Source organism: Erpetoichthys calabaricus, chromosome 10, assembly GCF_900747795.2.
Source record: "Erpetoichthys calabaricus chromosome 10, fErpCal1.3, whole genome shotgun sequence".
NCBI lineage: Eukaryota > Metazoa > Chordata > Cladistia > Polypteriformes > Polypteridae > Erpetoichthys > Erpetoichthys calabaricus.
Window position 1 is genome coordinate 144,255,001 of NC_041403.2, and position 22,844 is coordinate 144,277,844.

The 22,844-nt window shown below is 41.8% G+C and overlaps 1 protein-coding gene across 2 annotated transcripts in view; it reads left to right on the top strand.

Annotated features, from left to right (window-relative positions):
• Nucleotides 1–4,908: 4,908 nt before the first annotated feature.
• ripor3 (RIPOR family member 3) overlaps nt 4,909–22,844 on the top strand; it is a 193,561-nt gene continuing 175,625 nt past the window's right edge. For both annotated transcript variants that reach the window (XM_028812023.2, XM_028812025.2), the window contains exon 1: nt 4,909–5,592. The gene's annotated coding sequence lies outside the window, so the exon portion shown is untranslated. The remainder of the gene's footprint in view (nt 5,593–22,844) is intronic.

Genomic DNA, 22,844 nt, shown 5'->3' on the forward strand with positions numbered 1-22,844 from the left:
AAATAAGTTTTATAAGTTTGGTGAGCTTTTTTGGGCTGAATGGCCTGTTCTCGTCTAGATTGTTCTAATGTTTGTTCTAATGTTCTACCTGACAGGAACTTTAGTTCCCAGCAGGCTCCAGGATCACTGTGTCCCCTCATTTCTTTTGCCTGTTGTACAGGAGCCATCTGCTATGCGCCTACAAAGGTGCAAAATTTAAAAGGACACTAGGCCTTATAATAAAGTTGAGATTTGGAGTCATGAACATGTCAAAAAGGAGTTGAGACGTACAAAAAGTGCCTCAAAAAGTGAGGTTTGCAATTGCTGATAGTTGGTCATCAATGAACCTAAAATAGCAAAACTGGCTCATGGGAAAAGGTAGAGAAACACAAGCATAAGGAAAAGCAGTGCTAGAGCTATTTGGAGCAGCACTGATCAAAACAAACGTTAAAGAGTCCTCCAAGAGTCAGAAAACATATGAGACCCTATGTAAAATAACTATAATAACAGAATATTACTGTGGCTGGTTTTGGCAATTTTTAGAACATTATTAACCTTTTTGTATTTTCCTATGACCCTTGGCCATAAATACAAATCACCTTAACTTAGTTGGCCGTAATTCGGCTGATGACTGTACTTAGACCCTTCACTGACAAATGACTATATTTTTTATTTCTTTTTCTGAAAATCTGTCATTTCCAGGCAATTAATAACAATTTTAAAGGATACATTGGATTCACTGCGAACAAACTTCATGACAGTTCCAAACCAAACTCAGTCTCACTCATAAATTGCCCTAAATTAGAAATACAGTAATCCCTCACTTATCACGGGAGATAGGTTCCAAGGCCGACCGAGATAACTGAATTTCCGCGAAGTAGGGACACCATATTTATTTAATTATTTAACGTGTATTTGGATGTTTTTAAACCCTCCCTGTATTGTTTACAACCCACCCTTTACTCTATTAATAACAGGGACAACTGCTAAGCAATATGAAATCGGTAGATAAGTTTACACTTACTGTATAGCGAAGTACACGTAGCAGCTTGTAGGCGGTCATGACATCGTCGACCTTGTTGCAAAGATTCCTTTTCCTCCTTTTTAAATAAAAAGAATCGTTGACTCATTGATGCTGTAATGGCGTCTGCAGCGGTGTAGCTGTTCCCTTCCTTCAACATATCCAAAACTTTTACCTTTTCTGCAATCATTTGCATCTTCTGTTGGTGCTTGGACACGGCCCCTGAAGCAGTAGCACATTAATGCTGAATGAGTGAGATGAGACTTCCTGGTTAATGCAGCACTCCGTTGCTGAGCCAATCAGCAGCACACAGGAACTTAACTGCGTGCTCTGATTGGGTAGCTTCTCAGCCATCCGCCAATAGCATCTCTTGTATGAAATCAACTGGGCAAACCAACTGAGATAGCAAGTACCAGAAGTAAAAAGACGCATTGTCTGCAGAAACCAGCGAAGCAGCGAAAAATCCGCGTTATACTGTATATTTAGATATGCTTACATATAAAATCCACAAAGTCATGAATCCGCGAAAAGTGAACCGTGAAGTAGCGAGGGATTACTGTACACTAGAAGTAATTTTCTGAGACTACTAAAGAACGTAATCATCATCCATTGAGCCAACTGTTAATGTAAAATAATGATGGAAAATGTAAATTAGTACTTGTTTCTTAAACAATAAGTTACACACAGGTGATACACTCAAATACTGCATATGGCAATCATTTTGACATTTCCGAAAGGTCTTATGAGCAAAGTTAATAAAATGCGAGCGAGCCTGAAGTTCTTAAGGGAAAACACGGGAAGAATAGTCTGGACAGAGCTGAAGTCAAAACACAGAGAACTTTGATTTTCTGGAAAAAAAGTCTTCTCTTCATTGAAAGTGGAAACTATCAGGAACACATTAGAAATTGGAATTCTTTGATTCGGAATGTTATTCTTTTGTAAAATATTTTATCCTACTCCCATATTTTTCATTTAATGGCCATGAACGCATTGCATTGCCAGGTAATGTGCCACACATTTGTGCAGCAGTTTACATATTAAAAGAAGACAGAGCAAAACAAAGCATTTGAACATTAAAGCCAAACCTTTCCTGTGGCTCGTGATTAGTGATGAGCGAACCCTGTGGAGCTGGCTTTTGCTGCAAGTTGGTGAAATTAGAGAAATGTTCGGAAACTTTGCAGAACTCCAACGAAATGCAGTGAAGTCAATGGGGAAGGAGGAGCGGAACTGATTTAATTGGATTATAATGGTGCAATGGTCTTAAGCGTCCCTGATGGCTAGGGAAGTGTCTACTAACTATACTGGTTTTGTGGCCAAACATGTGATCTGTCCTGTGAGGAAGCACCACTAACCACCGTGCCACCATGCCTCAAAGAACAAAAGATGCAGAAATATCACACGGAAAATTAAACAAATGGCCACAAACTAGTAAGAAGTAAATAAATTAAACAGAAGATCATTGCACTCACAGTATTCCAGTCTACACATTGCAGTGCTACAAAATCGGTGCATTGGACTGGAAGTCATGGCTCCAGATGTACCTGGAACGTCTTGTTAATTTATGTGCAGATGCTTTGTACTTTTTTCTTCCATCAAGAAGAAAGAAACACCTTGTAAATAGTATTTCTTCAGCTAATATTATTATTATTATTATTATTATTTCACAGCGTTTCCTATGCTTTTTACACACGGTTTGGGCTAGTTGTGGCATTATGTATGCATAATTAGCCATGTGGCATTCCTGCTGTGAGGGCACAGGGATCAGTGTTACGTATCCAGTGGCAGTACGTTGGCATGGAGCTAGACAGTTTGACATCTGTGGCAGAGTGAAGGGCGCTCAGCAGGCTCCTATCAATTATGGAAAATCCACTGCATCCACTAAACAGTGTCATCTCTAGACAGAAGAGCAGCGTCAGCGACAGACTGCTGTCACTGTCCTGCTCCACTGACAGACTGAGGAAATCGTTCCTCCCCCAAACTATGCGACTTTTCAATTCCACCCGGGGGGGTAAACGTTAACATATACAAAGTTATTGTCTGTTTTTACCTGCATTACTATCAATCTTTAATTTAATATTGTTTTTTGTATCAGTAAGGTGCTGCTGGAGTATGTGAATTTCCCCTTGGGATTAATAAAGTATCTATCTATCTATCTATCTATCTATCTATCTATCTATCTATCTATCTATCTATCTATCTATCTATCTATCTATCTATCTATCTATCTATCTATCTATCTATCTATCTATCTATCTATTCTTTCTCATTATGCTCAGCTCATGTACCCCTCTACGGAAGCTGAGACAGGATGTGCAATATCGTTATTTTTTTAAACTGTCTCCTCGAGATAACAGAGTAATTTTATCGAGATCTCGAGAAAACGAACTATGTTTTCTTGAGATAACGGAATAATTTTATCGAGATGTCAAGAAAACGAAAATTAGTTTTCTTGAGATAACGGAATAATTTTATCGCAATCTCAAGAAAACGAAACTTAATCTTTGCTCCTGGCATTAGACTCGCTTAGACTGCGACACCTATACAGCTGAAGCCTTGCTAACCATCTTCTTAAATGACGGACACTAACGCTATAATTTTCTAAACTAAGGCATAAACATATTTCAGCCTGCGTCAGCCCTTGATTGAACAAAAATGTGACGAGCTGATCAGTACAGTTCTGCTCTTCTGCCATTTCAAACAGGATGTGGCTTCAATAAGCTAAACATTAAACACTAGATACAATTATTTCATAATTTTGAGAAAACAAGATCTTTTGTTTTATTGAGATCTCGATAAAATTAGTCCGTTATCTCGAGGAAACAATTTAAAAAAATAATGATATTGCATGTCCTCTCTCGGCTTCCGTGCCCCTCAAATGAAAATACGGTTCTGGTTTTTGGTTTTTTTTAAACACATGCAAGGCAGAAATCCTTTGGAGTACTAATTGGATTGAAACTTCTTATATGTATGAAGCAGACCAGCAATGATCTCATAGTATGTATGTGTGAAAGTTCTACACAGGGTTGCCACAGTACGGTGATATCATATTGACCTCACAAAGCATTATGGGGCACTGGGAAGCAAATGTTCATCTAGGCCATCTGCATTGCTAATTTCTAGGAAAATATTCCTTAATAAAGAGTGTATTACAATTGTATTTATAGACAATAGATTACTCTTTACTCAAAGAACACCATCCTAAGGCAAGCTATAGTACAAAGTGTCCATGTGGAGTTTCTATGTCCTCTCACGATATTCTGCTTTTCCTCGCACATCCCAACAATAACTGGAGACTCTAAGCTGACCCCATATGAGTATGTAAAGTATGTAAAGATATGAGTGTGCCACACAATAGACTGGTTCCTTCCTAGCACCCAGCGTTACCAGTCCAGCCTACATTAAGTGGGTTTGAAAATGGAAGAACAAACTGGATTGAGAGCATCAAGATAGCAAAGTGCAATCATTCAAATCCGTAGACTGTTCTGCTTTTGTAATTACACTGTTGTGATGATCCTTGAGGGGACATTAGCTCAGCAGCTTGAACTCTAAATGACTCCAGTGAGTTAATGTGTCCTGTGATAGGCTGCTGCTCTGTCCAGTCTTGGTAATGGCTTACACCTAATAGCTTCAGATCCCTTCTGCCCCAGATGCAGGTTCATTTTGGCTTCTCCTGGATATGAAAGAACATTGGGGTACACCGCCAAGGGGGTGCCCTCTCCATATTGATAGCAGGCTCTTTGAGGTCACTGATTCGTGAAGGTCAGGGCTCTGCAGGCTTACCCGATACCCTCAGTAGAGTGCAACACTTTTCAGGACACTCAAGCCGGCCCACCACCCTTCCCCCCACCTTCCACCCACCATGCTTCAGAGAGGCTCATTCACAGGGCTCACAGATGTTCAGATGGGACAGCCGAGGCGCGAATATCTGAAGCCTTGAGCTGCGTCAGGGTCCCGTCTATTCTGGGCTGTAAACTAATAGTGGAGTCAGGCACAAGGCGCACGACAAATCCACTCTCACACGTCGCAGGGTTCCACAGCCCCTCTGTTGTTGAGCAGAGGGGAAATTTGAAAAAAAAATCAAAAATCTGTTTATGATTACACAGAAGGAATTTTTTTTTCTTCTCTTGTTTCAGCAAGGCCACAAGTAAACATTTTAGCAAGACAAGCTGCGATGCCGAGCGCAAGTTCAGGGCCGCCCTTCAGACCCTGTGTGGAGTCCTAATTAAAGAGCTGAACTTTCCCAGTATTGGAGCCAGGAAGAGGGGTGGCTTTGTGCAGAAAGGCAGGCTTGGACCGGCGCTACAGGAACGCAGCGAGCCTCCACAGCCAGTCAGCTGTTGTGCCCTGCGTCTTCTGCCTTTTCTTGGAACTGTCCATCCTTTTTTTTTTTTTTTTTTTGCTGCTTTTTTTTTGTTTTCATCACAGAACCGCAGCGGTGAGATATGTGCCTATCAGCAGGGTGCACATTGCTGTCCTGTGTGGCTGTCACACGCTTGGATCGACGAGGGGTGTGGAGTGACTGAGGCACCACCACAGTAGAGCGCAGAGGAAGACAGGACAGCAAACAGGGTGGCAGGACACCTCAGACACAGGTGAGTACGCCAACCTGCATGCTCCGGGGCGGGTTAATGGATCATCTCTGTTACTGTGCTGGAGGACATGGGGGACTGAATTTGTTCACTAAGAAGGACGCACGTTCACTTAATAAGGTCAAAGAAAATGACATGTCTGATTGTGAATCATGGAGTGGAATACACAGACAGGTAGGTAAGTGGGTCAGTGGGAAATTGTTCATTGTGGCAAAGCAGAAAGTGGGTGGACAGGCTTCTTTGTAGGCAGTGGATGGGTAACTGAGCTAGTAGGTGCCTGGATATTTCCAGTCATGGCTGTTGAAAATTGGCAATTAGATACACCAGTGAATGGACATTTAGGCTTGGTGGGTGGACAGTACCTTTTCAAACTGGATGCTAGATAGTTGCACAAAGGGGCTTAAAGGTAGGCATCGGATGGATGGAAATGAGGTCTGACTGGAAGGGGGGTTCTGTTCTGGAAGTTTGGTGTTTGAAAAATTGGACAGTTAAACACATGGAAGGATGGACATTTGAGCTGAAGGGTAGATGGGAGTCTCGTCAAGCAGGCTGAGTAGATAGATAAACAAGAGCCCAAGAAATCGGATATGCAGACAGATGATCCTTTGGTGTAATGGATCGATATCTTTTCAAGGCTGGCAGAAAGATCGCCTGACAAGTGGTTGGAATTTAAATGATTGGGCAAGTGGGCCGATTGTACAATGGGTATCTTTTCAGACAGGTGGCTGGAGACATGGATGGGTGGACATTTGAGCTGATGGGCAGGTAGATAATCTAACGCATTGGCTGGAAAGTTAGGAATTGGGTATTTGGATGGATGGACATTTTGACTTGGTGAATGTTTATCATTTTGGAAGGGAATGCAATTATACGGAAAACGAATACAGTAGCTATCAGTCATCATGAGAGAATAATTCTATCATAAGAGTTTGTCTTGTAGGCGTATATAAATTAGAGGCAGACACTCCAAAAGTAATAAATTAATATATCGCTTGAGATTGTCAACATATGGATTTAATTGCTTATTACTTAAGGAAGTGAATATTTTTAATGCTTTGGTATTTAAAATTTTAATTATAAAGTAATAGTTTTATCTAATTTCCTTGTTTAATATGTCACCATTTCCTATAGTTTGTATAATTTATATTCACCATCATGTATACAGTAAATTCATTGTAACTCTGTGGTGCATGGTGGTACATTGGTTAGTGATGGTCTCTCGGAGTTCCAGAGAGCAGAAGCTCAGTTCTGTTTCTTATTGTAATTAGCGCTCTTCACTGAGTGCAGGCACACACTGCTGTGACAAGTTCTTAGGTAAGATGCAAATACCATTTTATAAATTATTAATTCCATTCTTAGTCAGTTCCCTGTCTGTATGGGGTGTCCACATCATTTGTATGTCTGAGTCCTCCAGCTTCTTCCCATGTGTCACCGGCGTGTGACTTGGGTGCGTTAGTGAGTGTAAACTGGCCCCATGTGAATGAGTGCGGCCAGTGATAGGCTTGTGTCATATTCAGTCAGCTTACTATAGGAGGTGCTCCAGATTCCCTGCAATGGAAAAATAGACTTGAAAAATTAATACATTGATGCCACAAATGTCAGAATAAACAGGCAGACAGGCAGCAGCAGTTTGTGACACTTTAACCAGCTCTAATCATTTTGAACATTGCTATCTTTATCATGGAATCTTCCACAAATTCCGGTCCCTATATTTTTTATTTCTTTATTTACAATGACTCAAGACTCTTGAAAGTCCGACCCTCTTAATTCTTATGAATATTTTGAAGCAAATTGAGTTTTATTTTCTTTTTTTGATGATTACTTTTTTTATATCTTTCCATCCATTTCCTAACCCACATATCTAATGATGAATCATCCAACCCTGGAATGGTGCTGAGATCAACCAAAGGAGCTTCGGAAGGAACAGTTAGTACGTTTACATGTGCTTTAATAACCTGAGTATTCTCAGAAACTAAAACTGTCCTGTACTTTATACGCTTATTTCAGTTAGAGAAACCATCCATCCATTTTCCAACCCACTGAATCCGAACACAGGGTCACGGGGGTCTGCTGGAGCCAATCCCAGCCAACACAGGGCACAAGGCAGGAACCAATCCCGGGCAGGGTGCCAACCCACCGCAGGACACACACAAACACACCCACACACCAAGCACACACTAGGGCCAATTTAGAATTGCCAATCCACCTAACCTGCATGTCTTTGGACTGTGGGAGGAAACCGGAGGGCCCGTAGGAAACCCACGCAGACACGGGGAGAACATGCAAACTCCACGCAAACCAGTTTAAGAAATGTTGTTTTCTCCACGCGCAACTCAGTCATATAAACCCTTCACTGCATTGCAGTTGTGGATGTTGTAGTGTGCACATGACCAGTGTGCTTTGTTAGACTGCACAAGTCTATCATACTCTGTCAGTTTATGCATGCTGGTGGCCACTTATGTAATCATAAACATTTGAACATCGAGAGTGGCAGCAATGAGAAAAAAATGGGTAACAGTAAATCCATGCAATTTTAGAGTGATACCAAAACCACTGTAATGCTGAACCTCATGAAGGGATTTAATATTTTAACTTGTTTACATAGATGAAAGCAATGCAGCTGTAAAAAGATGCATTTCCATCGACAAGTGCCCAGTCGATCACAGTATTACTTTTCCTAACTGAAATAATCTGTTTTGATATTTAGATTTGATTAGATTGTTTCTAAAGAGGAAATTCAAATTTTACAGCAGCTCTAATATATATATATATATATATATATATATATATATATATATACAGGTGCTGGTCATAAAATTAGAATATCATGACAAAGTTGATTTATTTCAGTAATTCCATTTAAAAAGTGAAACTTGTATATTAGATTCATTCATTACACACAGACTGATGTATTTCAAATGTTTATTTCTTTTAATGTTGATGATTATAACTGACAACTAATGAAAGTCCCAAATTCAGTATCTCGGAAAATTAGAATATCAATTAAGACCAATGCAAAAAAAGGATTTTTAGAAATGTTGGCCAACTGAAAGGTATGAACATGAAAAGTATGAGCATGTACAGCACTCAATATTTAGTTGGGGCTCCTTTGGCCCGGATTACTGCAGCAATGCAGCGTGGCATTGAGTCGATCAGTCTGTGGCACTGCTCAGGTGTTATGAGAGCCCATGTTGCTCTGATAGTGGCCTTCAGCTCTTCTGAATTGTTGGGTCTGGCGTATTGCATCTTCCTCTTTCAATACCCCATAGATTTTCTATGGGGTTAAGGTCAGGCGAGTTTGCTGCCCAATCAAGAACAGGGATACCATGGTCCTTAAACCAGGTACTGGTAGCTTTGGCACTGTGTGCAGGTGCCAGGTCCTGTTGGAAAATGAAATCTGCATCTCCATAAAGTTTGTCAGCAGCAGGAAGCATGAAGTGCTCTAAAATTTCCTGGTAGACGGCTGCGTTGACCTTGGACCTCAGAAAACACAATGGACCAACACCAGCAGATGACATGGCACCCCAAACCATCACTGACTGTGGAAACTTTACACTGGACCTCAAGCAACGTGGATTCTGTGCCTCTCCTCTCTTCCTCCAGACTCTGGGACCTTGATTTCCAAAGGAAATGCAAAATTTACTTTCATCAGAAAGCAGCAGTCCAGTCCTTTTTGTCTTTAGCCCAGGCGAGACGCTTCTGACGCTGTCTCTTGTTCAAGAGTGGCTTGACACAAGGAATGCGACAGCTGAAACCCATGTCTTGCATACGTCTGTGTGTGGTGGTTCTTGAAGCACTGACTCCAGCTGCAGTCCACTCTTTGTGAATCTCCACCACATTTTTGAATGGGTTTTGTTTCACAATCCTCTCCAGGGTGCGGTTATCACTATTGCTTGTACACTTTTTTCTACCACATCTTGTCCTTCCCTTCGCCTCTCTATTAATGTGCTTGGACACAGAGCTCTGTGAACAGCCAGCCTCTTTAGCAATGACCTTTTGTGTCTTGCCCTCCTTGTGCAAGGTGTCAATGGTCGTCTTTTGGACAACTGTCAAGTCAGCAGTCTTCCCCATGATTGTGTAGCCTACAGAACTAGACTGAGAGACCATTTAAAGGCTTTTGCAGGTGCTTTGAGTTAATTAGCTGATTAGAGTGTGGCACCAGGTGTCTTCAATATTGAACCTTTTCACAATATTCTAATTTTCTGAGATACTGAATTTGGGACTTTCATTAGTTGTCTGTTATAATCATCAACATTAAAAGAAATAAACATTTGATTAAACATTAGTCTGTGTGTAAAGAATGAATCTAAGTTTCTCTTTTTGAATGGAATTACTGAAATAAATCAACTTTGTCATGATATTCTAATTTTATGACCAGCACCTTTATATATATATATATATATATATATATATATATATATATATATATATATATATATATATATATATATTGTAAAAAGCCCAGGCTCCTAGAAACTATTGAAATCGTCACAAAAAAAATTGAAATGCAGAGTCGGAGGTTTCATTTTGCAGACATGCTCGCCCCCCTTGTCTATCAGCAGCTAAGTGAGTTTCTCTCTTGTTTGTCTTTTCTCAGTGGTCTCACTTTGGCGATGGAGTCGCTTTCTTTCAGCTTCATGCTGTAGCCTCGTACTTTGTTCTTCCTCCAACTCGTTAACTTGGGGTTGCCTTGCCAGCCCTTTGAGCTTCATGCTTTGGCCTCGGACTTCCAGGCCGGATAGACAGACACACACATTTCCACGCATAGACATTTATATATAAAACCAGCTATGTAAGCCCGTGCTGTAAAAAGCCAGGGGTCCTAGAAACTATTGAAATCATCAGAAAAAAATTGAAATGTAGAGATGTCAGGTAATTGAAAGGAACAACTCTGGGCATCTCTCTTCTAGGAGGATTCGTTTTGACGACATGCTCGCATCACTCGTGCAAAAGTAAAAGGGATACCGTTTTGCTGATGTTAGCGTCTAAGACAACTTTGTCTTTTTTCTGAGATTTCATTTTGCAGATGTGCTCGCCTCGTTTTTGTTATTAGAGACTAAGGGAGTTTTCTGTTTCCTCGGAGGCGAAACCCTTTCCCTGATTCCACCTCTTACTTCCGGGCCAGACAGACACACACACTTCCATGCATAGATGTTTATATATATAAATATACTGTATATATAGTGATGAAAACAAACAACAACCCCCCAAGCACACATAAGAACTTGTGCCTTGAATAATAGAGAGCTGCTATTGTCAAGGTTGTAGGTGGCAGTAAAACAGGGTGAGGTTTATATTAATTCTGTAGAGCAGGTCCAGCTGGTAGTGTCCACAAATGTAGCATACTGTTAAAAAACTGATTCCCTGTCTGAATGTGTGGGTACCAGTGCTTGCTCCCCAACCTGACCTGACCTTGTCACCAGAATTCAGAATGATTTATCATTAAGATGTTAGTACAGAATGAATCATTTCTGTTGCTGAGTAAGCCTGGATGATGTAAGTTATTTTCCTGGGCAGTAACGTGAGTAAATTCAGTCAGCATTTCGATGTTGTAATCACATATTTTGTTTTAATTCTACTGAGCTCCCTTTTCCACCACTGCACATTCGCAGAAATGTTCAGTCTCCCTCCTGCTTTTTCCACTCAGTCTGATGAAACTCATCCAGCATTAAAATAATGTCTGAAATAACAGGTTTAAGGCAGTACCCAAAATGTCATAGTACCTGAACTCACCATAACTTACCATGAGATACAACAGATAATACAACTTAAATACATGAAATCAAACATTTCTCATTATATGGAGCCAGGCCATTTCATTCAAAAATGTATAGTAACCAGCCAGAGGGAAAATCTTAACATTAATAACTTTAAAATCATTAATAATTGTACAAAAAAATAATTGTAAAATAAATTGAAAAAAGAGAGAGGCTAGGGCATGGTGTAGTGCCTGGAAATATAGAATAAAATATTTCAAGAAATCTCCACATTTATGCTGCTAAGCTTAGTAGTACAATCTTAGGAGGCATGGGACCCATGCTTGTTTTCGGATTCACAGTGGCCAGTGATGACATTTAACTCATATTTGCACAGTTTAATGAATTTTGAAGATTTTGTCAAGGGAGAAGTCTATAGGTGGTCTCGTTCATGTATACAGGCTTATTCCTTAACCATGTTGCTCACCGTATCCTGGTTTTGTGTGTGTTTGTAAATGCACTCATTGACCAGGTTCCATCAGTATGTGTCACTTCCCATTCGTGGACCTGCTTTATTTAAACGTCAAAGATGCCTTTAAAGGTAAACCCATGGCACAACTGGCAGATCTGACCACAGCCTGATCCACTGTACTCCCACCATAAGCATTTTATTAAATGGAAATCAATGTCTTATCATTGGCCAAACCAGAAGGTCTTGTGTGTGTGTTTCGGTAATAATATTTATATATTTTTCTTGAGTATTTTGTATAAATAAAGTATTATATATATCTAGTTCAGGGTCAGGGTCAAAGGGGAGAATATGACAGTATTTTACAAATAAAGCAGAATTTGAAACTTTGGTTATCATGATACTGTATTCTCAAAGCAGATATGCAAATGGAGTTCATTTTATAAATCTGTTACTTTAGAAGAGCAATAGCATTTGAAGTTTATCCTTCCACGTGTCCACTATCTGAGACTATTTCACTTGAGATGAGTAGCAAACATTTGCAGTAACAACATTCACTTCTTCAGTAGAGATAAAGACAAATATTAACAAACTACAGCACCTGCCTTGTTTTCAGAACAACTTCTACATCTTCTTGTCCTCCAAAATAATCCCCCCATTTTTTAACCTTTAATAAAGCAGAACCACAAATTATTGGGCAGTTCTCATTTTTAGTAACAATCTGACTAATGTGTACCTGATTTTCCGGTTACTTTAAATTTATGTTCTTTTCCACCTTAAACAGAAAGCCAGTTATTTACAGTATTTCTTGTTTCTACTTTTTGGTAAGCTGGCAGTATTTTTGAAATATTTGATTCATGTGACATGAAGGTATTTTAATGTTGCTGCTTTTCTCCCCCTTTGCAGAGTAAAAGTCTGTTTGCAGTCCCATAAATTGTAAAACACACACACACACACACACTCCATTCCGCTTGGTTACCTCCTTACCGATTTGGACCTTTTAATTCATTTTACAATCCATATGACGGCCCTTCAAATACAGTCGGTCCACATGTTCCCCAGGTGACCTGCTAGAGCTCCCGCTGTGCAGCACTCATAGCCGGTGAACCAAGTCTGGCATACGACGGACTGAAGGCACATAACTCATGCTTTCGAGAAGAATGCAATCCAACAGGATGCTTAATGGTCCTGAAAAGATCCACGGCTGCACTTGCAGTCCGCTTTGGCCACAAATAATTAGCACCAGTTAGCTCGCTTCTGCTTTTCTATTAAATCATTTCTTTAGCTTGTTTCATTAGTCTACGTCTTGCTTTACAGCTCCCAAGCTTTCAGAGCGTTAGGTTTGAAAAACTGCAAAAACAAAGATCAGCGGCAAAGAAAAGCCAGGCAGGGTCCAGAAGTGGCGCCCCTTGGGTTCACACTGGGGTTACGGCTGATCCACATCTATATTTCTTTTTCTTAAGTGTATAAACAGACTAATTTTTCCATCCACATCACTGGCGCAGATGAACAAATGGGACCATCAACACCTTTAATTATGAAATTCTAAGCAAAAGTGCAAGCTTACGTCTTTCCTTAACTGAACCTAACAGATGACCACATCTAGATAGCTGGAACTGGTCACTCAACAGCTTTCTTCAGTCCTAAACCATTGTCAGCTGCCATCATTGCCTGAGGTGTTCCTAAGCATTCACCCCCAGTCAGTCCTTTGTCTCTTATCTAACTGGATTCTGACTTCTGTACAGTGGCATCCTTAGAAATTGATGGTCTCTAATGCAGAAAAATGAATTAATAAAAACACCAATAACATTGAGATACGTCAAGCGCATAAACTACATTATAGTCCTAATTAAGTTTTATGGAGTAACACTGTCAACCTTCTTATTCCAAGTTCATGTTTTGCAAGGAAAAAACCCAGCAGTCATCATGAGCCCTTCAGCCCCATGGGTCCTAGTGCAACCAACCCAGCTACACTGCCTGTAGCTACCCCACAAGTTCTTCAAAATCTAAACCAGCAGCATTTGTCTATTTTCTGGCTTTGTTGTTATCCACTCTTTTCTAACACTGTTACACCTTGACTTCTCTTCAGCTTTGCACAACTTGCCTCTCTGCTCTTTGTGGATCACAGATCACTGCACCTCCAGGACTTTGTCTAGCTGTTTTCTTTGGTTCAGGAAAAATCTGCACCAGCAGCATTTGTCTAACAACTCCTTTTGATTTCCAATCATCTTGCACCTATGAAGGTTGTTTAAGTATGGCAAAAAAAGCAAGTTAAACACTGTTTTTTGGAAAAAATTGCTTCAAATGTTTATAGAACAAAAACAACGTGTCTCTTCTGGCTGAAATTTGGCCTGACCTAGTTTGAAGAGTGACACTTGCTAGCTGTGACATCACCAAATGAACTTTGGCGCCATCTCAAATTTACCAAACCTATCAAACAACCTCTGTATGAGGCTTGTTTAGCTGCTCTTGTCATTTCGACACAACACTTGTCTCATTAGTTCCTACACAACTGCCACCAGCAACACATATCTAACTGCCATCTGTGGCTACTACACAATATGTCCCAGTGACACTTTTCTTACTCTGTTTCTAAGCAATCTGCATCAACTTGTTGGACGTCTCCACGTGTCTTTTGCACATTTTGCACCAGCAATGCTTGTTTAACTTCACTCTTCAGTTCTATGCAATTGGAAGCAGCAGATTTGTAGTAAGTGTTCTCTTCTTCTCTTTAACACACTAGGAAGGTCTGCAGGATTGACAGTCTTAGTTGATCATCCCTGTCAAATTTGCTTCTATTTTTTTCCATAATTTGCACCATCAATGCTCGGTTAACTACTCTCTTCTGTTTTACACAGTTAGCAGCAGCAATGCTTGTCTGGTTGCACTTTTAACTTTGTGTTCAGATGGTATCATTAAAACTGGCTGCCCTATTCTTCTTGGTCCCTACAGTCGTTACCCATACTTCTTGTGCAAGTGTTCCTAATGGTGCCACCTACACAGAGCTCAGCTTTTCCTTGGATCTCACATGGTGTCAGTGAATTGCAGTGGATAAAAGTGGATTTGGTCATTAAATGGCATACAAAAATTTGACAGGGATCATCAACTAAGACAATCAATCCTGCAGGTCTTCCTGGTGTGTTTATTCAGGTATTGGCCATCCAAGCAGGACCACACTAGCAGAACATCACACACATTTAAGCAACATATGGTAGATTCAGCCATGCATTGACTATTTCCTCACCTGTCTGCATAGTCAGCTTCACTCTCTACTCCTCTTCTGATGTCTTATCAGATCAGTTGGGAAGAGAGCAGGAAAAGACCTATATTGGCAAGGTAGTTAGACCTGAAGGCTCTTTGGGGCCTATCAACACTTCTACAGCAATTCTTTGAATTTACTGAGAGTACCATAACTGTGAAAGACATCCTACTTTGTCCCAGTGCCTAAACGTGTGCCCCCCACAACCTCTTGCATCACATATCATGAGGAGATTGGTCTTGAAAAATTAGGAACCTATGATCAAAGACCACCTCAATCCCTTGCTGCTCTAATACTATTCACATATAGGGATAGATGATGCTCCAGTCTACATGCTCCACAGAATCTTTTGCCACCTAGACAAAGCTGGCAGTATGGTCAGTAACTTTTCACTTTGGGGATACGTTCAAGGCAGTTCAGGTAGATGCTCACTCACATAGTGCCTTGGATTGTGGACCGTTTAACTGACAGTTGATTTGTTTGTTGGAGACGTCCATCAGCAATACTGACATGTCTCCTTCTGCTCATCCTGCACGCAACTGATTTTAAACACAACTTCAATTCCTGTTTCCTCAGATGACTCCTCTCTTATAGTCTGTATCAGCAATGGAGATGAGGAGGCATATAGAACACTGGCAAGAGACTTGGCCTTGCGGTATAGGGACAGTCACCTCCAATTGAACATGACTAAGACAAAGGAGTTGGTGGTGTGCCAGGGAGCCTAATACACAGAAGGTGGAGGTGGTGCAAGCTTATAAACACCTAGGGGTCCATCTAAGCAGAGGACTGGATTGGGTGGACTTCCTGTACATATAAAATGGCCAGAGCAGGATGTGCATTTAATGTGTGTGACAAGCTGTTGGGAATGATCTACAAGGCCAAAGTGGCCAGTGTATTGTTCTACAGTGCGGGCAATAACAGCAGCTCAGGCGGATGTCAGATGTCTGAATATTCTGATCAGGAAGACAGGCAAGATCTTGTCTTGTCTTGTGTCATCTTGTCTTTTCTTGAGGTAAGTAGTTACCATGCACACTGATTCCTGTCAAGCACCACTCTGACGGGGTCTTGGTATACGCCAGGCCTTGTACATGCTTAAGGGGAGCCTGACGGCAGCTGGCTGTTTGCTTTGGGAGGCAAATCAGTGCACAAGCCAGAATCCACATTTTTAAAGCCTCACTAATGAAGTTGTTGCACATTACAAACTCTTTTTATGAGTCCTCCAGGTGCAGGAGGCTCCTGCTGTTGGTACTTTGATATTAATATGCACACAAAGAGCACATTCTTTACACAAGTGTTGCTACAAAAGTTAGTGCTTCCCCAGATGACAAATTGCCGACCCACCTGCAAAAAAAAAAAAAGCATGCCGAAATCCGTAATGTGTCTGCATGGAGGTCATAATACAGGCAGGCACTATGATGTAGCTGCTGAGGTCCTGGACTTTAAACCACAAAGCTGCCAGATTAGGTCCATCTGAGCCAGCCATTCCAATTGTTAAAAAATGGGAAAATACTGTACTTTTAATGTCTTGCAGTCTCATCAGTCATCTGGGATAAACAAGCCAAAAATGATGGTTGTCTCCCGGCTCCCGAGCCCTGCGTTTGAGCCTCGCTCCTTCTGCTGTCTGTGTGCGGCCGTACTTTAGTTGTTAGCTCAAAACACTGGCGTGCTTTGCGTGGCGTGAGTAAATGTGGGTGTGTGCATAAGTATCCCCTGCTGTGGACTGCCGCTCTGTCCAGGGTTGGATGTTGCCTGAGGCCACCAGGAGACATGAACCCTATCTCTAATACTTGGCCCTTGCATCAAATAACAACAAAGGAAATGTCATGTCAAAGTTATCCCAAAAAATCAACCATAACGTTACCAATCCAAGCATCAAGTAAGTAAGCCTTGAGAGGGAGTCAGTCTCAGGCTGGCTCAGTTATCATCACCAATTAACTGAGGAGACACACTTTTTGGATGTGGGAGAAAATTTGCTGTTTACTACTATTATTATTATTATTATTTTGGCAACAGTTTAGATTAGGTACTCCAAAAATGCATGACTTACTAATTTACTCTTAAGTCCAGTAACATGACTTTAACAAAGGCTTCTTTTGGTCATCATAACACTTATAAAGCATCAGTAAAGTGTTTATTCACATCTGCAATGTGACCCCCTATTTAAACTTTGGAGTGGTGGTCTGAGGTGGTTTAACTGAGACACATTTCTCTTGATATTTCATATTCAGTATTTGCAATGGTGATGGACAGGTTGACAGACGAGATTAGACAGGAGTCCCCGTGGACTATGATGTTTGCTGATGACATTGTGATCTGTAGCGATAGTAGGGAGCAGGTTGAGGAGACCCTGGAGAGGTGGAGATATGATCTAGAGAGGAGAGGAATGAAGGTCAGTAGGAACAAGACAGAATACGTGTGTGAATGAGAGGGAGGTCAGTGGAATGGTGAGGATGCAGGGAGTAGAGTTGGCGAAGGTGGATGAGTTTAAATACTTGGGATCAACAGTACAGAGTAATGGGGATTGTGAAAGAGAGGTAAAGAAGAGAGTGCAGGCAGGGTGGAATGGGTGGAGAAGAGTGTCAGGAGTGATTTGTGACAGACGGGTATCAGCAAGAGTGAAAGGGAAGGTCTACAGGATGGTAGTGAGACCAGCTATGTTATATGGGTTATATACGGTGGCACTGACCAGAAAGCAGGAGACAGAGCTGGAGGTAGCAGAGTTAAAGATGCTAAGATTTGCACTGGGCGTGACGAGGATGGACAGGATTAGAAATAAGGACATTAGAGGGTCAGGTCAAGTTGGACGGTTGGGAGACAAAGTCAGAGAGGCGAGATTGCATTGGTTTGGACATGTGCAGAGGAGAGATGCTGGGTATATTGGGAGAAGGATGTTAAGGATAGAGCTGCCAGGGAAGAGGAAAAGAGGAAAGCCTAAGAGAAGGTTTATGGATGTGGTGAGAGAGGACATGCAGGTGATGGGTGTAACAGAACAAGATGCAGAGGACAGGAAGAGATGGAAAAAGATGATCCGCTATGGCAACCCCGAACAGGAGCAGCCAAAAAAAGAAGATATAGAAGAAGTGTAAGGCCTGTGAATCTTTCATATGAACAAGTCATTTGACTATCACGTCAATGTGCCATACTGCACAGAGATGAATAACCAATCTACAGAAGTTTTCTAAGCGTTATGAAGACCAAAAGAAGCCTTTGTTAAGGTCCTGCTACATAAAAGTAAATGCAAAACCTAAACTAAAGGGTTACCCACTATTCTTTATCCAAGGCAGCTCAAAACATGTGAAACTGAACTGGTTCATTTCTGTTGTTATTTCAATTGGAGGTGAAGTGACTTGCTTATGGTCACACAGTGTCACACAGTAGCAGCATTTGAACTCACAACCTCAAGGTTTGAAGCCCAAAGCCTTAACCACCAGGCATTATCACATAGAAGCTTATTTATGCAGTTAGCCCTTTGACAGATTACTAGAAGGACCATCACTTACACTTGCTGTTCACCTCTGGGAAAATCCTGGAGAAGCTTAGGCTGTGTACTAAAAATCACAAAACACTTGAATCTCTGTTTTTCTCTGTCGCTCACCAAAACTCATTTGGCTCTTCCATTATTCCTGTTCCTATCACATTAATATTTTTTTCGGGGCTGAGTTACCAGGATGAAGATGTCCAGCCACTCCTCATCACTTTGGTCTGCATGGTGGAGTAAACCTGAATAGTTATACAGCGACAAACTGCCACCGAGTTTGGTTATAATAAGCCAGAGAAAGCCGCCTTGTTAGACCGGTCACTTTTGAGTGTTTATTTAAAGAGTTGTTGCTTTTTTGACTTTTTTAGGTTTATTTTCAGCTCTTTAATTCAAGTCAGTGATTTATATATTTCAATTATACCTTGGCTGCTAAACCTCCCATTTTGCTCGACACATCCTGTTCTTGGACACCAAGAATAAAGTGCCGCTGCTTGCTTTGGCTTTGCTCTCATACAGATCTGCCACCTACATAAAGCCACAGTCCCTTCTCAGAGGTGTCATCCATTGCACTACCATCCTAATAGCTAAAGCTATGGACTGAAAACACAAGGCTGTCAGTTCAATTCACTTGTAAAAAGTATTGACACAGCTCTGAGCTCTGAAACTGCTCCAAGATCACTAATGTCTTCAAATCTTGGCGTGAAATAGTAACTTGACAAGAACACATTACAATTCCTTCACACACTAATGAATAAAATGAACGGGAGAAAATGATGATTAAGAGTGGCCAAAACAAATCAAATTATAAAATTAAGAGAACTGTGGGCCAATCTGCAGCTCTGCTCCATTTTCGTACCTGCCTATCCAGTAGAAACTTCTTCATCCTCCTCTTCATCTTTTCCCACTTCTATGTGCTTGATCAGCCTTCTCCAAACAGCTCGGGCCTGTTTCTCCTCACCAGTTAAGCCCTTTTCCTTCAGATCCTCTTTTACTTTATCCACCCACCTCCAGTTTGGCTTTCCCTGCTTTCTCTTCCCCTGGACTTCCATTCCCATCACTCTTTTGCCCACATATTCCTTATTTCTCCTCATTAGCCTACATGTCCATTCCACTTCAACCTACTTTCCTGTACTTTCTTAGATATTCCTCCCACTTTTGTTGTACCTCTGCTTGTCTCATTTCTTATTCTGTTCTTTCCTGTAACTCTACACATCCATCTCAACCTTCTCATTTCTGCCACATCTAGCTTCTTCTCCTGTGCGCCCTTTACTGTCCACTTCTCGGCTCCAGACATCATTGCTGGTCTTACCACTGTCTTTAAAACCTTACCTTTAACCTTCTCCTTAGGTCGTGAATCACACAGTACTTCTGATACCTTCTTCTAATTGTTCCATCCACACTGCACTCTATGGGTTATCGCGGCATCTGATTTTTTATCTATGGGCTACCACTGATCCTAGATATTTAAATGTCTCCACTCTTTTCAGTAGACAGACAGACAGACAGACAGACAGACAGACAGACAGACAGACAGACAGATAGATAGATAGATAGATAGATAGATAGATAGATAGATAGATAGATAGATAGATAGATAGATAGATAGATAGATACTTTATTAATCCCAAGGGCAAATTCACACAATAAAAAAGAGAAAAATAAAAGTAGAAAAATAAAGTCATACACGGAGCTGCTAAAAAGGCTGCCACTCTCGGCGGCACCTGAGTCATGATCCCAGTAGCTCACCTTTCAGGCCAACTTCTGAAACGTGATCATCATTAAACCTCATATATTCTGTCTACTTCCTATTTAACTTTAATCCTGTATCTTCCAAAGCCCTTCTCCATTCTTTCCAACTTCATCTCCACTGTATGTTTTCTGGTGTTTCACAACTCTGCACAAGGGGATTTTGTCTTGTATCCCATGACTCAACACATTCATAACTAGATCAAAGAGTTAAGACTTAAAGACTTAAAGAAGATCCCTGGTGCAGACCTCCTCTAACTGGGATCTTGTCTCTGTGAAGACCCAGGGGTGCACCTGCCACTCCAATCCGACACAAATAGACAACTACACCAGCTCAGTGTTTATAGAAAGGCAGCCAGACACACAAAGCAGTCTCCAAGGACTGGTACCAACAAGTCAAAAGTACAGTGAAACTCCTTCCTTTTCCTCCAGAGCCTTCTCTCCTTCACAGGCAAGTCTCATCAGCGTTATCTTCCAACTCTGACTCCTCTTGGGAGGCGGCCGGCTCCTTTTTAAAGCATACCCGGGAGAAACTCCAGGTGGTTCATTAAGGAGGTCTGGAATTGCTCCCAGGTGCATCTGAGGCACAAAGTAGGGCTCAACAGCTCCTGCATTTCCCACAGCTCCCCCTTGCAGCATCCATGGATCCCAACAGGGCTGTGCTGGCAAACAGTAATTCCCACACAGTCCTGCAGGAATCTGAGATGGCGTCTCAACTCAAGGGGACTGCCAAATAACAGTTTGGGGAATAGAGAGCATCCCCCGGAAGTCCTTTCCAACTGTCCTTCTGTCTCGGAGGCATCCAAGCTGGGTAATGGTGCTGGCCACCATCTGTCACATCTCTTCCCCAAGCACTGCTTTTAACCCGAGTCCTTACTCTGTCATACATATCCTGGACAATCCTCACACACTTCTCTACTACTCCTTTCTCTCTAATGCTCCTCCAGATCCCTTGACATGGCACTCCATCATAAGCCTTCTCCAAATTATCCATCCATTCATCCATCCATTTTCCAACCCGCTGAATCCGAACACAGGTCCCCAGGTCTCCCAACTGCGAGGCAGCATCACTACCCACTGCGCCACCATGCCGCCCGTCTCCAAATCAATAAATGCCATATGCAAACCTTTCTGTTTTTCTCGATACTTCTCTATGAACTGTCTCAATGCAAAGGTGTTCATCTCCTTTGGCATAAAACCAAAAGTAGACAAGAAGAAAGCTTATGGCAGAATTGACTTAAGGGTCCATCCATCCATTATCCAACCCACTGAATCCGAACACAGGGTCACGGGGGTCTGCTGGAGCCAATCCCAGCCAACACAGGGCACAAGGCAGGAACCAATCCCGGGCAGGGTGCCAACCCACCGCAGGACACACACAAACACACACTAGGGCCAATTTAGAATCGCCAATCCACCTAACCTGCATGTCTTTGGACTGTGGGAGGAAACCAGAGTGCCCGGAGGAAACCCATGCAGACACAGGGAGAACATGCAAACTCCACGCAGGGAGGACCCGGGAAGCGAACCCAGGTCCCCAGGTCTCCCAACTGTGAGGCAGCAGCGCTTCCCACTGCGCCACCTTGCCACCCTTCTCCAAATCAATAAATGCCATATGCAAACCTTTCTGTTTTTCTCGATACTTCTCTATAAGTAGACAAGAAGAAAGCTTATGGCAGAATTGATTTAAGGGTCCATCCATCCATTATCCAACCCACTGAATCCGAACACAGGGTCACGGGGGTCTGCTGGAGCCAATCCCAGCCAACACAGGGCACAAGGCAGGAACCAATCCCGGGCAGGGTGCCAACCCACCGCAGGACACACACAATCACACACTAGGGCCAATTTAGAATCGCCAATCCACCTAACCTGCATGTCTTTGGACTGTGGGAGGAAACCGGAGCACCCGGATGAAACCCACGCAGACACGGGGAGAACATGCAAACTCCACGCAGGGAGGACCCAGGAAGCGAACCCGGGTCCCCAGGTCTCCCAACTGCGAGGCAGCATCACTACCCACTGCGCCACCATGCTGCCCGTCTCCAAATCAATAAATGCCATATGCAAACCTTTCTGTTTTTCTCGATACTTCTCTATGAACTGTCTCAATGCAAAGGTGTTCATCTCCTTTGGCATAAAACCAAAAGTAGACAAGAAGAAAGCTTATGGCAGAATTGACTTAAGGGTCTCCAAAAGTATTTGATCCAGCACATCACTGAAGGTTGGCATCAGTAAGAACATAAAAAGATGGATTTTAAATTGGTTGATTGGCGGGACAGACAAGAGGGGAGTGCTGCATATAGTGCCCTGTGGAGTCCCTTGGGGGGTCTCTCCCTGAACTGCTACTTTTTGCAATTTATATTAATGACATTAGTTAGTAAGCCTGGTAAGCTCACACACTACACTAAAACTGGAGGAATATTAAAAATTGAGGGTATAGCAAAACAATTCTAGTTTTCAAAACTGTGTGAAAACTTTGGAGAATGCCTTTTAATGAAGAAATGTTTGATGTACTACTTGTACGAAAAAGAAGCCCAAATTACAAGTCCAATATGGGAGACACCATCTTACAGAAAGCGACTTCTGACAAGGATTTGCGGTTTA